Genomic DNA, 25,554 nt, shown 5'->3' with positions numbered 1-25,554 from the left:
GTATACAGCACCGCTGTATGTCCTGTGTGTATAGAGGTCCTCCGTATACAGAACCACTGCATGTCCTGTGTGTGTATATAGGCGTAAAATACCTACAGCCTTAAGGCTACATGCACACAAACGTTGTTTGTTTCTGTGTCCATTACGGTTTTCTTTTCCGCATAGGATGCGGACCCATTAATTTCAGTGGGTCCGCAAAAAATGCGGACAGCACACCGCGTGCTGATCGCATCAATATGTCCTTTCCGTAGCCCCGCAAAAGAAATAGGACATGTCCTATTCTTGTCCGTTTTAGGCATTGTTACAATGGATCCACACACAAAAAAAAAAACAACAGATGGCATACGGATGTCATCTGTTTGTTTTTGCGTATCTGCAATTTGCGGACCGCAATGCAAAACACATACTGTCGTGTGCATGTAGCCTTACATTGGGGTCCTCTATGCCCTGGTTATTTGCTGCCATCTAGTGGTCACTTTAACAGTAATGATGAGGCGGTGCAGTACTGATACAGGGCCTACCGCAGAACCGAAATATACATATAAATACTGTATTTAGCCTTTATGTTTTTTCACATTTTGCATCTGTGCAGTGTAGTGAGAAATATTCTGTTGCTGCTAGGAAACCACCAGCAAGCTGCTGCTGACAGATCTGTTAGGAAACCACCAGCAAGCTGCTGCTGACAGATCTGTTAGGAAACCATCAGCAAGCTGCTGCTGACAGATCTGTTAGGAAACCATCAGCAAGCTGCTGCTGACAGATCTGTTGGGAAACCATCAGCAAGCTGCTGCTGACAGATCTGTTAATATCCCTAGTGCTAGAAGCCTTATAGGGCACTGGGGCCCGACGACTCATTAACCACTTAATAGCCCAGTGCAGGTATTAGTATTTGGATGTAAATATCACATTACTTTTGCAATAACTGCAGTTTCCCGGGTGTTCATGCAGGTCATAGGATGCATTAGTAAAATGCTACTTGCTGATGGTTTTTATGTCAAATTTAGCTAAAAAAAAAACTTTTAAATAAATGGAAATATAAATCAGTGAGTCCCTGACAGCCACAAACTCTGCTCTTCCCCAGGGATCTGCAGGGAAAGGATGGTGACAGCTTGACTTTCATCAGGGCCGCCAGCGTATACATTCAGCCAAAGGGTTGAGGAGTGAGAATCTGCACCATGGGTCTCACAGTAAATCAGGTCAGTAATACCATGGGAAAGCTGTGCCATGATCCGATGCCAATGAAGGGCAGGGCTGAGCGGTCATGTGGTGCTCTGGTGCCATCTAGTGGAAAAGCACTGCAAATGCAGCAGCTGAAATATCTTAGGTGCACATACACTCACCTAAAGAATTATTAGGAACACCTGTTCTACTTCTCATTAATGCGATTATCTAGTCAACCAATCACATGGCAGTTGCTCCGATGCATGTAGGGTTGTGGTCCTGGTCAAGACAATCTCCTGAACTCCAAACTGAATGTCAGAATGGGAAAGAAAGGTGGGCTACAACAGCAGAAGACCCCACCGGGTACCACTCATCTCCACTACAAACAGGAAAAAGAGGCTACAATTTGCACGAGCTCACCAAAACTGGACTGTTGAAGACTGGAAAAATGTTGCCTGGTCTGATGAGTCCCGATTTCTGTTGAGACATTCAAACGGTAGAGTCCGAATTTGGCGTAAACAGAATGAGAACATGTCTCCATCATGCCTTGTTACCACTGTGCAGGCTGGTGGTGGTGGTGTAATGGTGTGGGGGATGTTTTCTGGGCACACTTTAGGCCCTTAGTGCCAATTGGCCATCGTTTAAATGCCACGGGCTACCTGAGCATTGTTCCTGACCATGTCCATCCCTTCATGACCACCATGTGCCCGTCCTCTGATGGCCACTTCCAGCAGGATAATGCACCATGTCACAAAGCTCCAGTCATTTCAAATTGGTTTCTTGAACATGACAATGAGTTCACTGTCCTAAAATGGCCCCACAGTCACCAGATCTCCACCCAATAGAGCATCTCTGGGATGTGGTGGAACAGGAGCTTCGTGCCCTGGATGTGCGTCCCTCAAATCTCCATCAACTGCAAGATGCCATCCTATCAATATGGGCCACCATTTCTAAAGATGCTATCAGCACCTTGTGGGTCCAACACCGTATTAGTATGGTGGTCCTAATAATTCTTTAGGTGAGTGTATATTAAAGGGGTATTCCAGCAGCTTGAAGCAGGGACGGAGAGTCATTACACAGGGCAGCACAACACTAAAACTATATCCTAAACATGTAGAATGACCTTGCTTGTCATACTTGCTCCTCTTCCTCAGTGCAGCGGGTGGGGCAGCAGCCCGTGTAAGTAGCAGACTACAGCTCCTATCATGCACTGTGGACATCTAGTCCAGGACTATTCTCCACCCCTTTCATTTCCCTTTTTTGCCCACCCTATAGTGCGGCGCTGAGCCTCACACATCAGTTCCGCAGTTATGGCCTCCAGTGCTGGGACTGAGCATGCTCGACCAGTGAACTACAGGTCGTAAACCGGGCCAGCTATAAACATCACATTTTGGGCCAGTCTGCGGTGAGCGTTCACGTGGGAAACTACAAAAAAAACTTTAACTACCACATATAAAGCATTCTTAGTTTGTGCATCATCTTTTATAGAGGCGGCAGGAATACCCCTTTAAGAGTCATTTGGCACATTTGGAACTGCATGAAGTCAGAAAATGAAATATATTCCGTTAAGGGGGGGCAGATAGCAGTCCCAGGAAGGGGGTGAAGTTTTAGCAAATTGACCCTCAAAGTGGGTGGTTTTTGGAAGCAAAATAGCAATCCAGAAATCCACAAGCCAGAGGAGTCTTCAAATACAACAAGGAAACAGCAGGGGGAGCCAGAGGGCAAGAAATTATTCCTAATTATATAGTGTGCTGGGAAGAGCTTCCTGGCAGCGTCCCTGCACGCCGGGCAGAGCTGCCAGACATAACCGGCCCGGGGCTCCAGTCTCGCAGCGAGCCGCACCGCCGATCTGGTTCCTACTAGACAGAGGCTGGAAAAGCAGGACAAACCCATCCCCAGCACCCACCCAAGCAGGCGGCTGTGCGTCACATGGATAATATGGGGAGTCCTGAGTGGGAGCGCCCCCAGATGGTATATAGCCGATAGCCTCTCATTACTTATAGGACAAGCAGCAGAGTTCCTATAAGATAAGACTATCGTGCGGTACAGTCATCAGGAGCTGCCAACAAAAAGTGATGCCTGGTTTGGTGTGCCCCGTCTGTGGGTGTGATGTCAGGCGCTGCTTCTTAATTAACCAAGGAGAGGGGGTGTTTGGTGACACAACTTAAATACAGGAGTGTGAGGGCGAGGCTTGTGTTAATCCTCAGATTACTCATCGCAGATAGACACCCACGACACACACCGCTCAGCAGTACATATAAAACCGAAATCCTAGAGAGGGTCAGGAAATATATACCGTCTTGCAATCAATATCACAAAGACCTTCATGACCATCCAGACATCCTACATACAATAGAACCGGGATGATGTCCACGGTATAAAGTGCAGTGTACTATAGCTGCCACAGGGAGGTAATATTATAGTAGTTATATCCTTGTACATAGGAGCAGTATTATAGTAGTTATATTATTGTACATAGGAGCAGTATTATAGTAGTTATATTCTTGTACATAGGAGCAGTATTATAGTAGTTATATTCTTGTACATAGGAGGCAGTATTATAGTAGTTATATTCTTGTACATAGGAGGCAGTATTATAGTAGTTATATTATTGTACATAGGAGGCAGTATTATAGTAGTTATATTCTTGTACATAGGAGCAGTATTATAGTAGTTATATTCTTGTACATAGGAGGCAGTATTATAGTAGTTATATTATTGTACATAGGAGGCAGTATTATAGTAGTTATATTCTAGTACATAGGAGCAGTATTATAGTAGTTATATTCTTGTACATAGGAGCAGTATTATAGTAGTTATATCCTTGCACATAGGAGCAGTATTATAGTAGTTATATTCTTGTACATAGGAGCAGTATTATAGTAGTTATATTCTTGTACATAGGAGCAGTATTATAGTAGTTATATCCTTGCACATAGGAGCAGTATTATAGTAGTTATATTCTTGTACATAGGAGCAGTATTATAGTAGTTATATTCTTGTACATAGGAGCAGTATTATAGTAGTTATATTCTTTATCAAATTTCTTTTTATTTGAGAAAGGCACAAAGTTATGTAAAATAACATACATCCCATGAACCAGACGCAGCTGGGTAGATGCTTATTCAGCAGGAACAACACAACTCGATGATGGCATACATAACTCAGAACACCAATAACCTGTGCAGACAGATATCTGGTGGGGGGGGGGGGGGTCGACAAGACAAAGGGGAAGATGAAACTGTGGGAGGGAAGGATGAGGAAAATTAGATGTCAATCACATATCTTACATACTGTCATGTCAAAGCCTAGAACTTGCGATATTGCTTCCAGGGGGACCATATTTTAACAAATGCCGCTCTAGAGTGATTCTCCCAGTGGGCCAGCTCTTCAAACCGGTATAATTGATCAATTTTCTCGATCCACATCACGATCCAGGGAGCAGCCTCATTCTTCCAGAGGAGGGGGACCAGTAATCGGGCCGCTGTTATAAGCATGGTGGGTAGGTTAGACTTTGAAGGGGTAAGCGTGCTATTAGGGCACCAAAGCAGTAGAAGTTTTGCATCTAACTTAACCTGAGTATTACATATCTTATTTATAGCTGCCACCACTTCTACCCAAAAAGGCTTGATTTTCTCGCAACTCCACCAAATATGAGATAAAGAACCGGGACCTCCCCCACACCTCCAGCAACCGACCGGGATAGCGGGATTAAGCTTATGGAGGAATTCTGGCGTTTTGTACCATCTTGTAAGTAATTTATAAGAGTTAGCTTGAATCCTAATGCACCGGTTAAAACCGTGCGAGTGTGTGAGGATAAACGCTTTTTCTGGCTCCGTTAGAGTTATGGACAGTTCCTTTTCCCAGGCCGCTAGGAACCACAGGTCTGGAGGTGCGGAGGAGAGCAGCTCCTTGTAAAATGTGGAGAGAGGTTTCTTCGGGCGAAGGGCAGTAGAGAGTTTCCCTTCTATCCATGAGGGATCCGTTGTAGGCCTAGGGAGCTCTGCTAAGAGTGCCAAATCTTTTTTGAAAGCCATGACCGCCAGGAAAGAGGCCTTCTGAACTCTCGGGATTGCATAAACCTTACTCCAGTCTAAAGCACCCGCCTCAGTCAAGATGTCTTGTAGCGTAAGAGTAGAAAGCATTGCCCAGATTCCTGATGGGCCAGAGGCGGCAGGGTGAATGTATGCCTGCAGCAAGTGCAAGGGAAGGTTCATACTAGGGAACTTGAGGGTCGAAGACCTATATAGTTTGGACCATTCCAGTAACAACCCCTTCCATAAAGGCGACTTAAACTTATTATTGGCAGTACATCTGCTCAAGCCCCAGAGAACCAGCCTATCCTTATAAGAGAGCATAGCACATTCTAGTCGGGAGACGAGGCCAGGAGGGCGCCAGGAGAGGAGGCTCAAGGCTCTATTTAGCATTGACGCTCTGTAGTAAAGGTAAATGTCAGGAAGGCCAAAACCTCCCAACCTTCTCTCCCGAGTGAGAGTGGCATACGCCAGTCTGGGGGAGCTGCCTGCCCACACGAATTTTGAAAAGACTCTGCGGACCTCCACGAAGAAGGAATGGGGTAGCCATATAGGGAGTGTTTGGATGAAGTAAAGTAGTCTGGGGACAATAAAAGCTTTGACATAGTTCTTCCGGCCAATCCATGAAATAAACAGAAGTTTTAGGGATTGTAGATGAGATTTAATGGATTTTAATAAGGGGACTTGATTCAGCTCAAAGAGCTCCTCTGGTTTTGCTGAAATATTAGTACCCAGAAATGGGATTGACTTAGCAGCCCACGAGAAAGCCGTGGAGCCCTTGAGCGTCTCGACGGTAGGGGCAGGGCAGGAGATATTCAGGGCCTGTGACTTAGTGTAATTAATCTTAAAGTTTGAGACCGTTCCATACTCTTCAAAAAGGGCCTGAAGTCTGGGGAAAGAGGTTAAGGGATTAGACGTTATGACCAAAAGATCGTCTGCAAAAGCAGCCGTCAGGTGAGTCTGTGACTCTAAATTGATCCCTTCAATGTCTGGATCTTGCCTGATCTTAGCCAGCAGGGTCTCCATGACAATAACAAAGAGGGCAGGTGAGAGTGGGCAGCCCTGTCGCGTCCCATTAGTGATGGGAAAGGATGGGGAGAGTGTCCCATTAATACGTATTCTGGCAGAAGGGAGCGAATAGAGTGAGAAGATGGATTGGATGAACTGGTCCGGGAGGCCAAACTTTGACAAGGCTCGAGACATAAATTGCCAACTAATCCTGTCGAAGGCCTTCTCTGCGTCCGTACTTAGAAGGGCAAGAGGTACCGAGTGCTGTTGGGCATGTGTAATCAATTGTATGACACGGACCGTATTCTCACTCCCCTGCCTGCCAGACACGAATCCCACCTGCTCCTCGTTGATAATGCCAGGGAGAACCGCCTGAATCCGTTGAGCCAAAATCTTGGCCCACCATTTCACATCTGTATTCAGAAGCGAAATAGGGCGGTAGCTCCCGCAGTTTAGGGGGTCTTTATTCTCTTTGTGAATAACCGTGATATGGGCAGAGAGCGATTGGGGCGGGAGAGAACCTCCTTTTAGTAAGTAGTTACATAGGGTGTTAAACTGGGGGATTAATATATGCTTAAAGGTTTTGTAGTAGGAGATGGTGAAACCGTCGGGGCCTGGGCTTTTCCCTGAGGGTATGGATGAGAGGACCTTACCAATTTCAGTATCAGTGATGGGAGATAAGAGCTGGGCTGACTGCGCTGGAGTGATAGTAGGCAGCCGTATGGAGGAGAGAAATTTCTCCGTTGCTTCTCCAAGCTGTGCATGTGACATTTCATTTGGTGTTTTAAGATTATAAAGGTCTCTATAGAAGGCACAAAAGGACTTTGCAATGTCTGGAGTGTTTTTATGCAGTACACCTTTGTCATCTTTAATTGCGGCGATAAAGGAGTCAGTTTTCTGCTTCTTGACTAGGGCGGACATCAACCTATTTCCTTTGTCCCCATGGGCATATGACCGGAATTTAGCTCTAAGTAACAGCTTGGCTGAAGTGACATTCATCAGGTTTTTGAGCTTAGTGCGGGCTTCTGAGAGTTCTAAGGCGCAGCTAAGAGCCTGTGAGGTTTTATGCGATAGCTCTAGAGCCTGGATCTGAGCGAGAAGCTGCACCATGGCTTGATTCCGTTGTTTTTTAATATGGGCACCAAGGGCTATAAGTTCTCCTCTCAGGACCGCTTTGTGGGTTTCCCAGATAATGGAAGGGGAGGGCGCGTCAGGGCCTGAAGTATTAGATGAAAAGAAGTCAGTTATGATAGAGGACAGTTTAGTGGCATGAGAGGGGTCTGAAATAATGGTCTCGTTTATGCGCCAATTCCATTCCCTCTTCGGGAGGTCCTGCAGAGAAATGCTCAGGAATACCGGGGCATGGTCAGACAGGGTGATGTTCCCTATGTGAGAACCGGTAGCCCTATTAGCAAAGGATTTAGAAAGGAATAGATAATCTAGTCGATGATAGGACATTTTGGCTGCTGAGTAGAAGGAAAAGTCCCTACCAGAGGGATTTGTGATCCGCCAAATATCTAAAACTCCCAGCTTCTGTAGGGCACGTTTAAGGCGTCTTAAGCGAATGTGTGTAATGGCAGATTTCCCATTTGAAGAATCTAATGCAGGTTCAAGGGTAACATTGAAGTCACCGCCCAAAATAACCATTCCCTCTTTGAAGGAAGACAGTAAGCCAAGGGTCTGAACGAGCCAAGCAACCTGCCCTCTGTTGGGAGCATATACAGTTGCCAGGGTAACAGGAGTGTCAGCGATAGTGCCCTTAACAAACAGGTAACGACCCTCCGGGTCTGCAGAGACGGCAGAGTGCTTAAAGGGGAGCTGTTTGTGGATCGCTATGCTGACACCCCTGCTAGCCGAACTGTAAGTGCTGTGGAACCATTGGGAAAACCGTTTGGGGGGCAATTTAGGGATCTTACCCTCCTTGAAGTGGGTCTCCTGAAAGAAGGCTATAGACACTTTATCCCTCTGTAAAAGGGCCAGGATTTGGGACCGCTTGCAAGGCTCGTTCATTCCCCGGGTATTAAAGGATGATATCACAATAGACGACATTCTGAAATAGAAAGTAAACAATCAGCATCTAAAAATGCAAAATATGACATCTGATGAAGCAGGGGGGGGGAGGGAAGACACATAAGGGAAGGAGGGAAGACACACAGGTAGGGTACACAACAACAGTAATGCAAAAACATATTGCAAAGGGAGCTCTACTGAGCTCTACTGAGCACCTATAGTAGTTATATTCTTGTACATAGGAGGCGGTATTATAGTAGTTATATTCCTGTACATAGGAGCAGTATTATAGTAGTTATATTCCTGTACATAGGGGCAGTATTATAGTAGTTATATTCTTGTACATAGGAGGCAGTATTATACTAGTTATATTCTTGTACATAGGAGGCAGTATTATAGTAGTTATATTCCTGTACATAGGAGCAGTATTATAGTAGTTATATTCCTGTACATAGGTGCAGTATTATAGTAGTTATATTGTTGTACATAGGAGGCAGTATTATAGTAGTTATATTCTTGTACATAGGAGGCAGTATTATACTAGTTATATTCCTGTACATAGGAGGCAGTATTATAGTAGTTATATTCTTGTACATAGGAGCAGTATTATAGTAGTTATATTCTTGTACATAGGGGGCAGTATTATAGTAGTTATATTCTTGTACATAGGAGGCAGTATTATAGTAGTTATATTCTTGTACATAGGAGGCAGTATTATAGTAGTTATATTCTTGTACATAGGAGCAGTATTATAGTAGTTATATTCTTGTACATAGGAGCGGTATTATAGTAGTTATATTCTTGTACATAGGAGGCAGTATTATAGTAGTTATATTCTTGTACATAGGAGCAGTATTATAGTAGTTATATTCTTGCACATAGGAGCAGTATTATAGTAGTTATATTCTTGTACATAGGAGGCAGTATTATAGTAGTTATATTCTTGTACATAGGAGCAGTATTATAGTAGTTATATTCTTGCACATAGGAGCAGTATTATACAGGGAGTGCAGAATTATTAGGCAAATGAGTATTTTGACCACATCATCCTCTTTATGCATGTTGTCTTACTCCAAGCTGTATAGGCTCGAAAGCCTACTACCAATTAAGCATATTAGGTGATGTGCATCTCTGTAATGAGAAGGGGTGTGGTCTAATGACATCAACACCCTATATCAGGTGTGCATAATTATTAGGCAACTTCCTTTCCTTTGGCAAAATGGGTCAAAAGAAGGACTTGACAGGCTCAGAAAAGTCAAAAATAGTGAGATATCTTGCAGAGGGATGCAGCACTCTTAAAATTGCAAAGCTTCTGAAGCGTGATCATCGAACAATCAAGCGTTTCATTCAAAATAGTCAACAGGGTCGCAAGAAGCGTGTGGAAAAACCAAGGCGCAAAATAACTGCCCATGAACTGAGAAAAGTCAAGCGTGCAGCTGCCAAGATGCCACTTGCCACCAGTTTGGCCATATTTCAGAGCTGCAACATCACTGGAGTGCCCAAAAGCACAAGGTGTGCAATACTCAGAGACATGGCCAAGGTAAGAAAGGCTGAAAGACGACCACCACTGAACAAGACACACAAGCTGAAACGTCAAGACTGGGCCAAGAAATATCTCAAGACTGATTTTTCTAAGGTTTTATGGACTGATGAAATGAGAGTGAGTCTTGATGGGCCAGATGGCTGGATTGGTAAAGGGCAGAGAGCTCCAGTCCGACTCAGACGCCAGCAAGGTGGAGGTGGAGTACTGGTTTGGGCTGGTATCATCAAAGATGAGCTTGTGGGGCCTTTTCGGGTTGAGGATGGAGTCAAGCTCAACTCCCAGTCCTACTGCCAGTTTCTGGAAGACACCTTCTTCAAGCAGTGGTACAGGAAGAAGTCTGCATCCTTCAAGAAAAACATGATTTTCATGCAGGACAATGCTCCATCACACGCGTCCAAGTACTCCACAGCGTGGCTGGCAAGAAAGGGTATAAAAGAAGAAAATCTAATGACATGGCCTCCTTGTTCACCTGATCTGAACCCCATTGAGAACCTGTGGTCCATCATCAAATGTGAGATTTACAAGGAGGGAAAACAGTACACCTCTCTGAACAGTGTCTGGGAGGCTGTGGTTGCTGCTGCACGCAATGTTGATGGTGAACAGATCAAAACACTGACAGAATCCATGGATGGCAGGCTTTTGAGTGTCCTTGCAAAGAAAGGTGGCTATATTGGTCACTGATTTGTTTTTGTTTTGTTTTTGAATGTCAGAAATGTATATTTGTGAATGTTGAGATGTTATATTGGTTTCACTGGTAAAAATAAATGATTGAAATGGGTATATATTTGTTTTTTGTTAAGTTGCCTAATAATTATGCACAGTAATAGTCACCTGCACACATAGATATTCCCCTAAAATAGCTAAAACTAAAAACAAACTAAAAACTACTTCCAAAAATATTCAGCTTTGATATTAATGAGTTTTTTGGGTTCATTGAGAACATGGTTGTTGTTCAATAATAAAATTAATTTCTCAAAAATACAACTTGCCTAATAATTCTGCACTCCCTGTAGGAGGCAGTATTATAGTAGTTATATTCTTGTACATAGGAGGCAGTATTATAGTAGTTATATTCTTGTACATAGGAGCAGTATTATAGTAGTTATATTCTTGTACATAGGAGCAGTATTATAGTAGTTATATTCTTGTACATAGGAGGCAGTATTATAGTAGTTATATTCTTGTACATAGGAGCAGTATTTATAGTAGTTATATTCTTGTACATAGGAGCTGTATTATAGTAGTTATATTCTTGTATATAGGAGCAGTATTATAGTAGTTATATTCTTGTATATAGGAGCAGTATTATAGTAGTTATATTCTTGTACATAGGGGGCGGTATTATAGTAGTTATATTCTTGTACATAGGAGCAGTATTATAGTAGTTATATTCTTGTATATAGGAGCAGTATTATAGTAGTTATATTCTTGTACATAGGAGGCAGTATTATAGTAGATATATTCTTGTACATAGGAGCAGTATTATAGTAGTTATATTCTTGCACATAGGAGCAGTATTATAGTAGTTATATTCTTGTACACAGGGGCAGTATTATAGTAGTTATATTCCTGTACATAGGAGCAGTATTATAGTAGTTATATTCTTGTACATAGGAGCGGTATTATTGTAGTTATATTCTTGTACATAGGAGGCAGTATTATAGTAGTTATATTCTTGTACATAGGAGCAGTATTATAGTAGTTATATTCTTGTACATAGGAGCGGTATTATTGTAGTTATATTCTTGTACATAGGAGGCAGTATTATAGTAGTTATATTCTTGTACATAGGAGCAGTATTATAGTAGTTATATTCTTGTACATAGGATCAGTATTATAGTAGGTATATTCTTGTACATAGGAGCAGTATTATGGTAGTTATATTCTTGTACATAGGAGCAGTATTATAGTAGTTATATTCTTGTACATAGGAGCAGTATTATAGTAGTTATATTCTTGTAGACAGGAGCAGTATTATAGTAGTTATATTCTTGTACATAGGAGCAGTATTATAGTAGTTATATTCTTGTACATATGAGGCAGTATTATAGTAGTTATATTCTTGTAGACAGGAGCAGTATTATAGTAGTTATATTCTTGTACATAGGAGCAGTATTATAGTAGGTATATTCTTGTACATAGGAGCAGTATTATGGTAGTTATATTCTTGTACATAGGAGCAGTATTATAGTAGTTATATTCTTGTACATAGGAGCAGTATTATAGTAGTTATATTCTTGTAGACAGGAGCAGTATTATAGTAGTTATATTCTTGTACATAGGAGGCAGTATTATAGTAGTTATATTCTTGTACATAGGAGCAGTATTATAGTAGTTATATTCTTGTACATAGGAGCAGTATTATAGTAGTTATATTCTTGTACATAGGAGCAGTATTATAGTAGTTATATTCTTGTACATAGGAGCAGCAGTATTATAGTAGTTATATTCTTGTACATAGGAGCAGTATTATAGTAGTTATATTCTTGTACATAGGAGCAGTATTATAGTAGTTATATTCTTGTACATAGGAGCAGTATTATAGTAGTTATATTCTTGTACATAGGAGCAGTATTATAGTAGTTATATTCCTGTACATAGGAGCAGTATTATAGTAGTTATATTCCTGTACATAGGAGCAGTATTATAGTAGTTATATTCTTGTACATAGGAGGCAGTATTATAGTAGTTATATTCTTGTACATAGGAGCAGTATTATAGTAGTTATATTCCTGTACATAGGAGCAGTATTATAGTAGTTATATTCTTGTACATAGGAGGCAGTATTATAGTAGTTATATTCTTGTACATAGGAGCAGTATTATAGTAGTTATATTCCTGTACATAGGAGCAGTATTATAGTAGGTATATTCTTGTACATAGGTGTAGTATTATACTAGTTATATTCTTTGTCAAATTTATTTTTATTGATGCAGTAAAAACCATCAAAACATTGTCAGAGCATTCCATTTCCATAAGTTGCCAGACAAACTCAAGTATTACATAGACAGTACACTTCATTACAGGTGATACATGCGATCAGATACAAAATACATCCAGTTAAGTTGAACATAAATAGCACCCGTTATGCATGTTCATAAGTATCTAAGATCTTGTTAAACTCACAGAGCGATCACATATATGTGTCCAACATAAATAAGCATTATGTACCCCTGCGTAGGTCAGACAACACTGAGGGACCCTTAGAGCTCTTAAATTGATCCTATGTGTACCTTTACAGTTTCGACGGCGAGGAGGAGGTAACGTTCTAAACAAGAGAAAGGGGGGTAAAGAGGGGAGGGGGGGTGAACTGTGACCCCTCAACGTGGAGGGAAGGGAACTTGGGTGTTAAGATCTCCTTGGGGAGACCCTCCTGTACACACATATTTCAAATGCTTTTTATATGCACTCTACCTATGAACGCTATGTAGACAGCTCCAATTTTTAAAGGTCACGGTATGAAACTATGATATGAAGACTTTACTAATCGCCTTTCGTCTTATTGGGCCTGAGGACCCATTCTCTGGTTCCTATAAGTCAACCATGGGGACCATGTTTTCAAGAATTTTTCGTGCCTCCTGATTTCCCAGCCAGCTAGCTCCTCCATTCTACATATCTGATCCACCTTTATCTCCCAATGTGAGAGTGTAGGTGGTTCCTCGCTGAGCCATTTTTGTGGTATTAGGAGTCTCGCAGCTTGTATTAGATGTGTAGGTAAGCTCGCTTTGGACGGAAACAAGGCTGGTGTGGGAAGCCAGAGGAGCACCAATTCTGGTGACAGTTGAATGTTTTTATTCATGACTTCATTGATTACCTCCGATACTCCCTCCCAATATCCCCGTATCTTTGGGCACGACCAAAATATATGGGTTTGCGATCCACTCGCCTCCTTACACCTCCAGCACAGATCAGATGTGCAGAGACCTTTAATGAATAATTGTTTCGGAGTCTGGTACCATTGAGTCAGTAGCTTGTATGAGTGCTCTTGCACCCTCACACATCTGGAAAACCCATGTGAGTGGGCATGAATACGTAGTATGTCAGTTTCCGAGAATTTTAAGTCTAGTTCTGTGGCCCAGGTTTTTATATAATTTGGGATCCCTACAGGGTTTCGGACGTTAAGTGCCAGGTATAGTTTAGATATTAGTTTATTGGGGGGGGACTCTAAATGCATCAACTTTTCAAACCAAGTGGTTTCTGCTTTACTCTTCCTATCTTTTAATAATGGTTTGCTGACCGAATTAAACTCAATGGAGTCCAGAAAATGGCAGGCTGATAAGACACTATTCATGGGGTGTTGGTCATGAAGAGCCTTTGATGCCCCATCTAGGAATTCTGTTATAGTGTAAGCTTGCAATCTGTTCCATGCTGGCGATATATTTTCTGCAGTGGGTCTAACTAGGAATGGAGCTAGGTCAGCTGGCATCAGTGAAGATGGAGCAGATAACAAGTATTTATCTTTGTTTAGTTGTCTCACCACCGCTGCCGTGCCTTTGAGCAGCACATGTGAGTGTAGTGAAGAGGAGTTCAGGCCCCATAAACCCGCCCTCTGCTTCCTGTCAAGTTGTGCCATCTCTAGTTCTCTACTCAGGGTGTTGGACCACGGGGCATGGATATAAAGCCATCTCTTCAAGTGTATGGCCTTATAATACTGATGAGCATCTGGTAAAGCCATCCCTCCTTGAGCTTTCCTCAGTATTAACATGTGATGCGCCAGTCTCGCTCCCCCCCCCCCTCCAAAGGAACGTGCTAAAGAGTCGTCTGATTTGCGTAAAGAAGGAGGAGGGAAGAAAGACAGGCAGCATCTGCATGGTATATAGTAATCTAAGCATAATAAATGCTTTCAGCATATTCTTCCGGCCCATCCATGATACATATGGAATACGCAGGGTGTGCAACTGTTGTTGTATGTCCTTCAGTAATGTAGCGTAATTTAGTTGGAACAATTTATCCAGTTTACAGGGAATTTTGATACCCAGGTAGGACAGGTGGGACGTTTGCCATATAAAGGGAGTATTGGATTTAAGTAAGCTAATCTGACTAGCTGGTGCCGACACATTCATTGCCTCTGATTTTGTGTGGTTTACTTTAAAGTTGGACACCTGTCCATAATGTTCGAACAGGGCTAACAGATGCGGGAAGGCCTCGACCGGGTTAGTTACCATAACCAAAAGGTCGTCTGCGTAGGCTGCATTAAGATGTTCTGTAGAACTGTTCTCCAGTTTAATGCCCTTGATACCAGGATGTTCCCGAATAGATTGAAGCAATGTTTCCATCACTAATATATATAGGGCAGGCGATAACGGGCAACCCTGTCTCGTCCCATTCCGTATGGGGAAGGGAGGCGACAGAGTGCCATTAACCCTGATCCGGGCGCTTGGATCTCCATATAGTGACATGATAGCGTTCCGGAATTGTTGAGGAAACCCGAACTTTTGTAAGGTACTCATCATGTATGACCAATTCACCCGGTCAAAGGCCTTCTCCGCATCTATACCCAGCAGGACCAGGGGAATTCTCTTTTAACAGCTAGCTGCATGATAGACAGGATTCTGCACGAATTGTGGCTGCCTTCCCTGCCCGGTACAAAACCTGTTTGTTCAGGGTTTATAAGTTTAGGGAGAAGAGCACTTATCCTAGAAGCCAAAAGTTTCGCCCAGACCTTGATATCGACGTTTAAGAGCGAGATTGGTCTGTAGCTGCCACATAATTTAGGGTCCTTCCCTGGTTTGGGTAGGATAGTGACTGTGGCCTCAAGGGACTGCTTGTGTAGCTGGGATCCGTTCAGAAGCTCATTGCACCAGGCAGCCAAGTAGGGAGTCAGTACCTTAGAGAATTTTTTATAATAACCCACTGGGAAGCCGTCTGGTCCTGGGCTCTTCCCTAGTGGCATGGAACCCAGTAGCTTAGCAACTTCTTCCTCTGTTACAGGAGATAATAAAGCCTGACCTTCCATCTCGGTTAAAGTAGGCAGCTTCAAATGTTTTAGGAAGTTATCTATCAGGGTATCCCTTCCCTCAGCGGATCCTGCCACCCCATCTGGGAGCCCATAAAGATCGCTATAAAATTTTTGGAACTCAGTGGCTATATCTGACGTTTTATGTAGAGTAGTGCCTTCTTTTGTGTCAATGCCTGCAATATACATAGAGTCCTTTTTTTGTTTAAGCAAAGCGGACATGAGTTTCGTGCCTTTATCTCCATGAGAATAAAAGCGAAATTGCGAGTACTGGTACGTCTTCGCATAGCCTACATTTAGGTGATCCAACAGCTGTTTACGTAGGACTGATAACTTCTCTCTGGCATCTATGGCTCTAGACCTCTTATGTAGTGATTCAATATCAGCTATTTGCCTAAGCAGGCTATTGATGTGCTCCTGTCTGACCTTTTTGACTCTGCTGCCCAGCGCAATGAGCTCCCCCCTCATGACTTGTTTGTGCGTCTCCCAGACGGTCGTGAGCGGCATGCCTTCCGTGCAATTCTCCCTAAAAAACAAGGTCAGTTTCTGAGTGAGAGTAGTGAGGTCCGATTGTTTGTCTAAGAGTGTTTCATTTAACCGCCATTGTCTAGCGTGGATCGGCAAAGTTGGGAATTGGAGTGAAGCCGTCACCGGGGCATGGTCCGAAACTGTGATGGGTTCAATGGTGGACTGCTCCAGCCTATCCGCACAGCTGCCAGAGATCAGGACATAGTCCAGCCTCTTATAGGTGTTGTGTGGGGCTGAAAAGAACGAAAAATCTTTGTCAACAGGGTGAAGCAGTCTCCAAGAATCCACCAAGTTGGCATCCGCAAGGTAATTATTAACCCTACCTATGACCATTTGAGTTAATTGTGAAATGCCATCTGAAGTGTCTAGTAAGGGATTCAGCGTCATATTTAAGTCACCCCCTATTATTCTTATCCCTTCTGCAAAGGAGGCAAACGTTTTCAGAGTACCAATGAGCCATTTTGCTTGACCTCTGTTAGGACTATATAAGCTGGCAAGAGTCACTACCTGGGTACTAATTGAACCCTTCACAAATACATAGCGCCCTTCCGGGTCTACTTGTTTACAAATCAGTTGAAAAGGGACATTCTTAGCTATGGCAATGCCCACACCCCTAGCTGCCTTACTATATTCACTAGTGAACCAATGCCGAAAATAAGTCCTGGGAAGGGTAGGCGCATGCGCCGACTTAAAGTGCAATTCCTGCAGAAAACAGATGTCAGTATGCAATTTCTTCATCAACCTTATAACTTGTGACCTCTTCTGCGGGGTGTTAAACCCCCTGACATTAAATGATGTACATTTAATTAATGCCATTATAGCGTCTGATTAGGTTTTTTAGAGCGAGCAATGGATCAGATGCATGTGTGTGACCAGGGAAACTCATTAACAGAAAAAACACTACTAACAATTGAGAAGTGGAGCAAAACTCCAACATGTGTGTCGGGTGACTTGTGCCTAACGCGCAGCCCATCAGAAAAAGGCAAAGCGCGAATGGCCCAAGCCAGCCTGTACTAAGGCGCTTGCACCAGGACTGCGCCAGTAGATCCCTGGTGAGTGCCATCAGGAACTGAAGGCAGGTGGCAGTACGGGGGGAGAAGGCCAACCTGTCCCATGAGTCATAGCAAACTGACTCAAGTATATTAAACAGCGTAAAAACCTAGCCTGGCCGGCCCTAGGGCCACACTTTGTCTCCAACACACCATATCACCGTTCATATGTTATAGGGCGACTAATAAACCTTAACCCCAAGGCTCCAATATATGCTGTAAATATGTATATAAGTGACTACAGTCCCGGATCAAAACCAGGAAAGGGGGTACCACAGCGTCTATATTCAACTAACTGCGTCAGCCCGCCATGGAGCGGCCCATCCGCAGCATCACAGCCAGGCCCCGTCCGGGACCCGACCACGAGGCGGCGGCTAGGCGTCTCATTAACGGCTATGAAAAAGGCAAACATAAATAATTATACATTATACTTGCAGAGCGGTGCATCAAAAATCAACAACCATAGTGTGGCCTAGCCGGCCTTCCCGCTTCCAACAATCGCCATCTGTAAGCATAGGCAATGCTGAAAAACCATGTATGTCGCTTAGGGCCTGACATTGGGCTTCCTTTTATTCGTTGCTCTAATCCACTTCTGCTCCACCGGTAGGTCAGGCAATGGAACTCCTGTGTCAGCCGACGGCAGCCAGGATGGTATGTCCAGTGGAGGCGTCTGAAGAAGGGACCATGCTGCTGGTAAGTCCGCTGGGGCACGTATCGTGCATCTCTTGCCCTCTGAAGAGAAAGTTAGTCCAAATGGAAATAGCCACTTGTAGGGTAGTTTGATCGCCCGTAGATGTTCTGTTAGTGGCCTCAGGATTCTCCTCTTGCTTAGGGTCGAGGGTGCTAGATCTTGATATAGTAGGATCTTGGCTCCTTCATATGTCGGCTCCCTCTGCTCTCTGGCCGCTTTGAGTATAGCAGCTGTATCGATGTATCGTAGCAGACCACATACTACATCTCTAGGCGGGTCTGTGTCTTTCGGCCTCGGCCTTAGCGCTCTGTGGATTCGCTCCACACAAATCTCAGCAGCCCGCTCTGCTCCCAATAGGCCCGAAAAAATGGCGGCAGCCGCTTCTGGTAGTGCGTCATGAGGCACCAGCTCTGGGAGACCACGCAGCCTGATGTTTTTCCGACGGCTACGATTTTCCTGGTCTTCTATTAGAGCAAAAGCAGTATCTAGCGAAGAGGCAATCGCTGCACTGTTGTCGCCCAAGGTATGAGCAAAAGTTAATATGGCTGCCTGATTGTGCTCCAACTTGTCCACCCGGTGCCCGATGTGCTTCACATCGTTCTTAATCTCCGTGAGTTCCTGCATCACCGGCGCCAGTGCTGTAGTCAGAGCTTCTTGTATAAACTGGCGTGAGATGGGTGCCGATGCAATCGCACGGGTCTGGGTGTCAGTGTCAGGAGAGACGCCTTCCGCTCCTTCTGCGTCTTGTGGCCACTCATCTTGTTCAAGCGGCGCCATCTTAGCAGCACTTGCGGCTGGTGATTTCTTGTGGAAGAATTTATCCATTTCTTGCGGATTTTTGTCCAACCTGTAGCGTTCCGGTGTTTCTCTGGGGATATATCTGCCTACTTTGCCCATTCTTGTACGGCTAGATAGCAGAATTTACTGGTTTGCTGGCTCACATGGAGAGGAGCTCTCTCACATGCGTCTGTCCCGGTCGGCTGTCAGGCTCCGCCCCATAGTAGTTATATTCCTGTACATAGGAGCAGTATTATAGTAGTTATATTCTTGTACATAGGAGCAGTATTATAGTAGTTACATTCTTGTACATAGGAGCAGTATTATAGTAGTTATATTCTTGTACATAGGAGCAGTATTATAGTAGTTATATTCTTGTACATAGGAGCAGTATTATAGTAGTTATATTCTTGTACATAGGAGCAGTATTAAAGTAGTTATATTCTTGTAGACAGGAGCAGTATTATAGTAGTTATATTCTTGTACATAGGAGGTAGTATTATAGTAGTTATATTCTTGTACATAGGAGCAGTATTATAGTAGTTATATTCTTGTACATAGGAGCAGTATTATAGTAGTTATATTCTTGTACATAGGAGCAGTATTATAGTAGTTATATTCCTGTATATAGGAGCAGTATTATAGTAGTTATATTCCTGTACATAGGAGCAGTATTATAGTAGTTATATTCTTGTACATAGGAGCAGTATTATAGTAGTTATATTCTTGTACATAGGAGCAGTATTAAAGTAGTTATATTCTTGTAGACAGGAGCAGTATTATAGTAGTTATATTCTTGTACATAGGAGCAGTATTATAGTAGGTATATTCTTGTACATAGGTGTAGTATTATAGAAGTTATATTCTTGTACATAGGAGGTAGTATTATAGTAGTTATATTCTTGTAGACAGGAGCAGTATTATAGTAGTTATATTCTTGTACATAGGAGCAGTATTATAGTAGGTATATTCTTGTACATAGGTGTAGTATTATAGAAGTTATATTCTTGTACATAGGAGGTAGTATTATAGTAGTTATATTCTTGTAGACAGGAGCAGTATTATAGTAGTTATATTCTTGTACATAGGAGCAGTATTATAGTAGGTATATTCTTGTACATAGGTGTAGTATTATAGAAGTTATATTCTTGTACATAGGAGGTAGTATTATACTGTAGTAGTGATATTTCTATGATGTGCCTCCTATGTATAGGAATATGTATGGTTTGTGTCCATTAAAAGGAGCAATTGGTCTTTGATCTGGACACCCTGAACCCCTTTAACAACGTTTGAACTCTGCTCCTGGTGCATAGACTTACATTCTACACTAGGAGGAGGTACAGGACCCACGATCCCTAAATTCGGAAGGGATGAGCGTCTCCTCTTGGTATGTGAAATCTATTCTTCACCACTATCAGCAGCATTAAGAATAGGGGAGATTAGGTTGCATTCGTGAGAGATGTCCGCTCTCCTCGCATGCCAAGCTATGACGATCTCCAGGATTTTTGTCTTCTAAAATCAAACAGCTGAAGCCAAGATAGACTCCTTGTGACCTTCACGCGCCGAGCCTTGTAACCTCCAGCTCTTTGTTTAGTTCTCACCTCTTTTATGTGTATTTTTTGCTGCTTAAATCTATTGACTTTACGAACTGTTCCTTGAATTGCTTCCATGGGCTGAGTGACACCTGAAGGACGTCACCTGCTCCCACCAATGGGTAGAAAGAAGTGGAAACACAAATAAGATATATTATTCGCTTTCTTGCTGCATTTTGGCGTCATGTCAAGAAAAGCAAATTTGTCATACCCCCTGATCCCAGAGATCCCTTCTGTCTGCAGGGCCGGCTCTAGGTTGGCAGCGGGTCTATTTACTTACTGCAGACAGTCTGGGGGCAGGCGAAGCAAGAGCTGATATAAAATCCCCGGGAAGATTGCACGCGACCTGAGTCCATTCTAAAATGAAGTGTGAAGATATCACTTTAGTAAAAATTATCCGGTGCAAATCTTACAGGATGATACAGAAGCCGCCATGGTGATAAAATGTGCGTTTCCCTGGGAATGATTTAAAATTCCCCTCCAGCATCCTGTCGTAGAATGTCAGCAGGACTGGTTGCCCTGCCTGGGGGGGTGAGGGTCCGCACTACACACTACGCTCGGGCACTTGCTTGTACTGCATAGTTTGTCGAGTTCTCCTGTCAGGCTGCTCAGCCATGATGGCAAATTGTAGGCAGGATCACATCAATACCATCTGTTGTAGAGCAGTGTAGGGCGGCCTCGCCCCATCACGCCCCTTAGGCAACTCCTCAACCTACTCACAATTTCAGGTGGCCAGTTTAAGGGTCCAGCTACACGGCGACACCAGTGAATTCAATGGTGTTGCTATGGAACATACTACATGCCGCGACTGCGATTGGCGCAAAAAAACATCCATCCTAGTCGGATTTTTCTGCAGTTGTTGCGTCACAGTCGCAACATGCGACATGTCACATTGCAACACCATTGTGTCACCATGTAGCCATAGCGGGACCCTTAATCATTCCCGAAGAACCCCTTTAAGGGTCAAGGAAAATGAAGGTAGACAGACACTTATCACTCAACTGGTGGAACGCGGTAGCCAGCTGTCCGGACCCCTCCTCTCAACTGTATCTGTGTCCTTGGCTCCATGCTTCACTGTTCCCCTGCCGCCAGTAATTCAGCGATGGCAGACGTGTTGCGATGATGTCATTGTGCCTGCAACGCTGAGCCACAGGAGACACAGAACAGAGCAAAGGTCCGGTCCGCACTGTGCTGTCTGTAGCTCAGCGCGGCAGACATGATGACATCATCGCCTGGCGCCTGCCAGCACCGAATCACTCATGGTGGGTAAGGTGAGTATTTAAACTGGACCCAATGTGGGGCATCATTCTAGGGGGTCACAAGGGGATCATACTGCATGAGGTCATTAAGGAAGGTATCATACTGTGAGGGGAGACACTAACGGGGTGTCATTTTGTGAGGGGAGGCACCGAGGGGGGCATCATTTTGTGAGGGGAGGCACTAAGGGGGGTGTCATTTTGTGAGGGGAGACACTGGGGGGCATTATATTGTGGGGGGCACTAAGGGGCATCACTATTGTGAGGTGGTGCTCCTTACAAAAATAACCTGTGTACCCCAGCTGTAGACTATCAACCTTCTGTGATATTACTGATTGGCAGCTTTGCCTTTAGGCTAGGAAGTCATTTAATACCTGCTTGCTGTCAGTGAATGATAGTTTTGTTGTTTATACACAGCAGAATTGTGAGGATGACCCTTGGATTTCTGCAGCAGATTTGCAGTATGTTTTGCTGCAGATCCGGATCCGGATTAGATACATCGCATGAACAGTGTGGGTGACGTTTATTATGGGATTGACGCCACCATTGTAGTGTAAAAAAGTCACTAATTCTGGCGCATGGCAGCGTGGATTTCAATACGAAATACGTGCGAAAACCTGCCTGAAATCTGTGTCGTTATTTCTCACAACTGAGGGTTTGTTACAATAGTATCTAGTCTGGACAAACATATCTGAGATAAACAGTGCTAATCTTTTGTATCCTACAGGTTTGTTACAGTGTGTCAGTCTGGCTTCCAGGATTGGCTATGACAAGGAAGATCCCACTCACTGACAGCTAGCAGAGTTTGTACTTCATTTGTAATTTCTAGCTGATAATAATTCTGAACGAGAGCAGATTTTGGAAGGATCGGGGTACAAAACAGATGAAGCATGGATACGTAGAACTTTCCAAGACCCCCCAATGGCAACTCAGGCACCAGTACTGAAATGGAGCTGGTTCCAGGTGATTTTGTGTATTTTGAGGGGGGGGCTCCTTATATAATGTGTGTTCCAGCTCTCTTCTGCACTGTACAGGATGACCTACCTGTGCTCAGCTGCGGCGTGCTGTGAATGGAAGGCGGTGTGATTGTGTCCTGTGTGCCCAGGGAGCTGTGGGGCCGGATATCATTTACTATTTGATATGTTCATTTGCGCCTGACGAGAGATCTGTGCCCTGCAGATAACAGCAGAGATTGTTGCGTGATTGCTCCGGTCAGCTCCCAGCGGGCGCAGTACACACCACTATATTTAGACGTGTCCCGCGGGCAGAAGAAATCAGATTCAGACAAAGTTCCTGCTACTTCAATTGTTTTACCCCCGTCTGATGGAAGCGCACAGTAGGCAGCCATTCTGCGAGGCCCGAGCACCGCGGATCACTGCATCGATTCTGCTCACGTCACGGTTTAAAAATACATACAATGAGACACTGGGTTCATTACAGGAACACGGGAAGAAATCACGGCTGGGCTTATTTGTTTTTCATGGATTTTATTGCTAGGAACAAGGAGCTTTGAAAGCCGTGTGTGTTATAGCAGTGGTCGGCAACCTGTGGCTGCAATACAATGCCCAGAAAGCCCTGACCGTGCATGCTGGGGGTTGTAGTTTACAATAGATTGCAGATCAAGGGGTGTATACAGAAAACATGTATGATGATAATTGTGCTCAGCTATTTTCCCATAGAGGTCCCTCTCCATGTACCGTGACCTTCTGGAGATAAGTGCGGGTCCCACCTCTGAAGCCCACACCCGTCGTCAGTTAGGCTACATTCACACGACTGTGTTTTTTTGTGGTCTGCAAAACACTGATGCTGGCCTTGTGCATTCCACATTTTGAGATTGTGGACAAGAATAGGACATGCTCTATATTTTTGGGGGCCACGGAACAGAACTACAGGTGCAGACAGCACAAGGTGCGCTGTCCGTATCTTTTTGCGGTCCAATTGAAATGAATGGGTCCACACACAGAACGGATGCAGACCTGGATTTACTGTCATGTGAAAGCACCCTTAGGACTCGTTCACACGACTTTGTTGTGCCCGTACTGGGGACTGCAAATTGTGGTCAGCAATGCACGGGCACTGACCGTGGCCCAGCCGCATGGGGATTGTGGACCCAATCACTTGAATGGGTCGGCAATCCCTCCGTTCCGCAAAAAAGATAGAGCATGTTCTATCTTTTTGCAGTGCGGAGGCACGGAACCCCAGGAAGCACTCCGTAGTGTTCCGTTCCCCATCTCCGGATTTGCTGACACATTAAAGTGAATGGGTCTGCATTTGTGATGCAGAATGCACACGGAAGGTGCCCGTGTATTGCGGATCTGCAATACGGCAACGGGCAGCACACATTCGTGTGAATGAGCCCTTATGGTGTATCTTTTGGACAGTGGGAGGGGGGTCTTCTAAAAATAGTGTCACACATGTCCACGGGTTGTTTTTGGTATTCACTTCAATAGAGCTGAGCTGCAATACCAAACACAAACCACGGGCAGGCGTGGCACTGTTTTTGGAAGAATCCTGTACAACTACATAAAGTGTCAGACTTTTATGGAAGATTTGAAAATTCTGATCATGAACCAGGAAGTTTAGTATGAACAAGTCCTGCCCTGTTAGGATGGCCTATAACTAGGATGTATGGAGTGAGAGGGAGGAAACCATGTAAATGATGATGTGAGATGAATACGTGATCACCATCCGTTTCCGCGCTGTGTGGAACAGTCACTCTTCTTTAGTAACATGAAATTGGCCTATTTCATTTCTTCTTCAGGTCGGGTCCGGTTCTTCAGACTTCCCTCTGCTGACACTCAGGTCCGGTTCTTGAAACTTCTCACCGCTGACCCAATGCTCCTGCCCTTCGCACTGCTGCATTTGGATCCTGTAAATGCTGGACACCTAGGGGGAGCCCCACACCGGATGCCCTGTTCAGATTGTGCTGCTACACTGGAAGTGGGGAAAATCACTGCATTTTGCACAAGAAGATTCCACTGTGTGGCCTCATTCACACACACGTGGTCCACGGTCCGTGAAGACCCGTCCTGCTGAGTGCACGGCGTCATTGGTTGCTACGACGCTGTGCGCTTCTTGCCACCGCCGCTGCTGTACAGTAATACACTCGTATGATCTATACTAGTGATTTACTGTACAGCGGCGGCGGCACGAAGCGCACAGCGTCATAGCAACCAATGACGCCGTGCACTCAGCAGGACGGGTCTTCACGGACCGTGGACCACGTGTGTGTGAATGAGGACTTACTGAGAAGCTTTTTAAAGGGGCAGTGGCACACAGCACTGTACTTTTATACCAGCTTTGCTTGGCATTGCAGTTTACGCATTCAAATGAATAATGCGACTATTATGTAATGCCAGCAGTCACCACTACAACCCTGCAGAATTGCTGATCAGTGGATGAGCCGAGTCGGGCCCCGACCCATCGAAAAATGTATGGCCTATCAGAAGTTCAGGCTATCAATTCTAAAGAACCAGATGATCCCTAATAAACCTCCCCTAATGTGTATGTTCCATATTGTCTCTTAAGATGAAGTACTGACCCAGCACAGACGGATGTCAGGACTGTATCACTTGAGGAGGATGGGGGTAGCTTTACTTCATTTTTCTGCTGTCTCCATTGGAATATGACATTAGGACGGATTGTGGAGTTTTGATTATAACGTCCTTGCAGGAAGAGCCTTCACTAATTTTATATGTTATGTGATGTTTAATAAGTGTTTTCATGAAACGCGTGGCCCCCAGGCTCTGGTGCTTTAGAAATGCTAATGACTATAATACCGCTGCTCACCCCCATGTCATATTTCATTGTGGCTTTTATGTATGCGCCTTTGGTTTTCCACAAGGGCATCTCCAGTTTGGGTGAAGCAGGTCCCCGTCCGTAATCATTGCCCAGTATATGCAATAAGTGGACGCGGTGGAGCGAAAGCTGCTCCTCATCATCGCTCTAA

The 25,554-nt window shown here is 44.1% G+C and overlaps 1 long non-coding RNA gene across 1 annotated transcript; it reads left to right on the top strand.

Moving 5' to 3' along the window:
- Window positions 1-1,155: 1,155 nt before the first annotated feature.
- LOC122919695 lies at window positions 1,156-24,679 on the top strand. The gene is made up of 3 exons (XR_006386827.1): window positions 1,156-1,196; window positions 22,333-22,568; window positions 24,367-24,679. It is a non-coding gene; the product is annotated as an uncharacterized LOC122919695 (long non-coding RNA).
- Window positions 24,680-25,554: the final 875 nt, after the last annotated feature.

Source organism: Bufo gargarizans, chromosome 9 (genome assembly GCF_014858855.1).
Source record: "Bufo gargarizans isolate SCDJY-AF-19 chromosome 9, ASM1485885v1, whole genome shotgun sequence".
Lineage (NCBI taxonomy): Eukaryota > Metazoa > Chordata > Amphibia > Anura > Bufonidae > Bufo > Bufo gargarizans.
The sequence above is the reverse complement of the archived record's forward strand: the minus strand, read 5'-3'. Positions and strand labels throughout refer to the sequence as shown.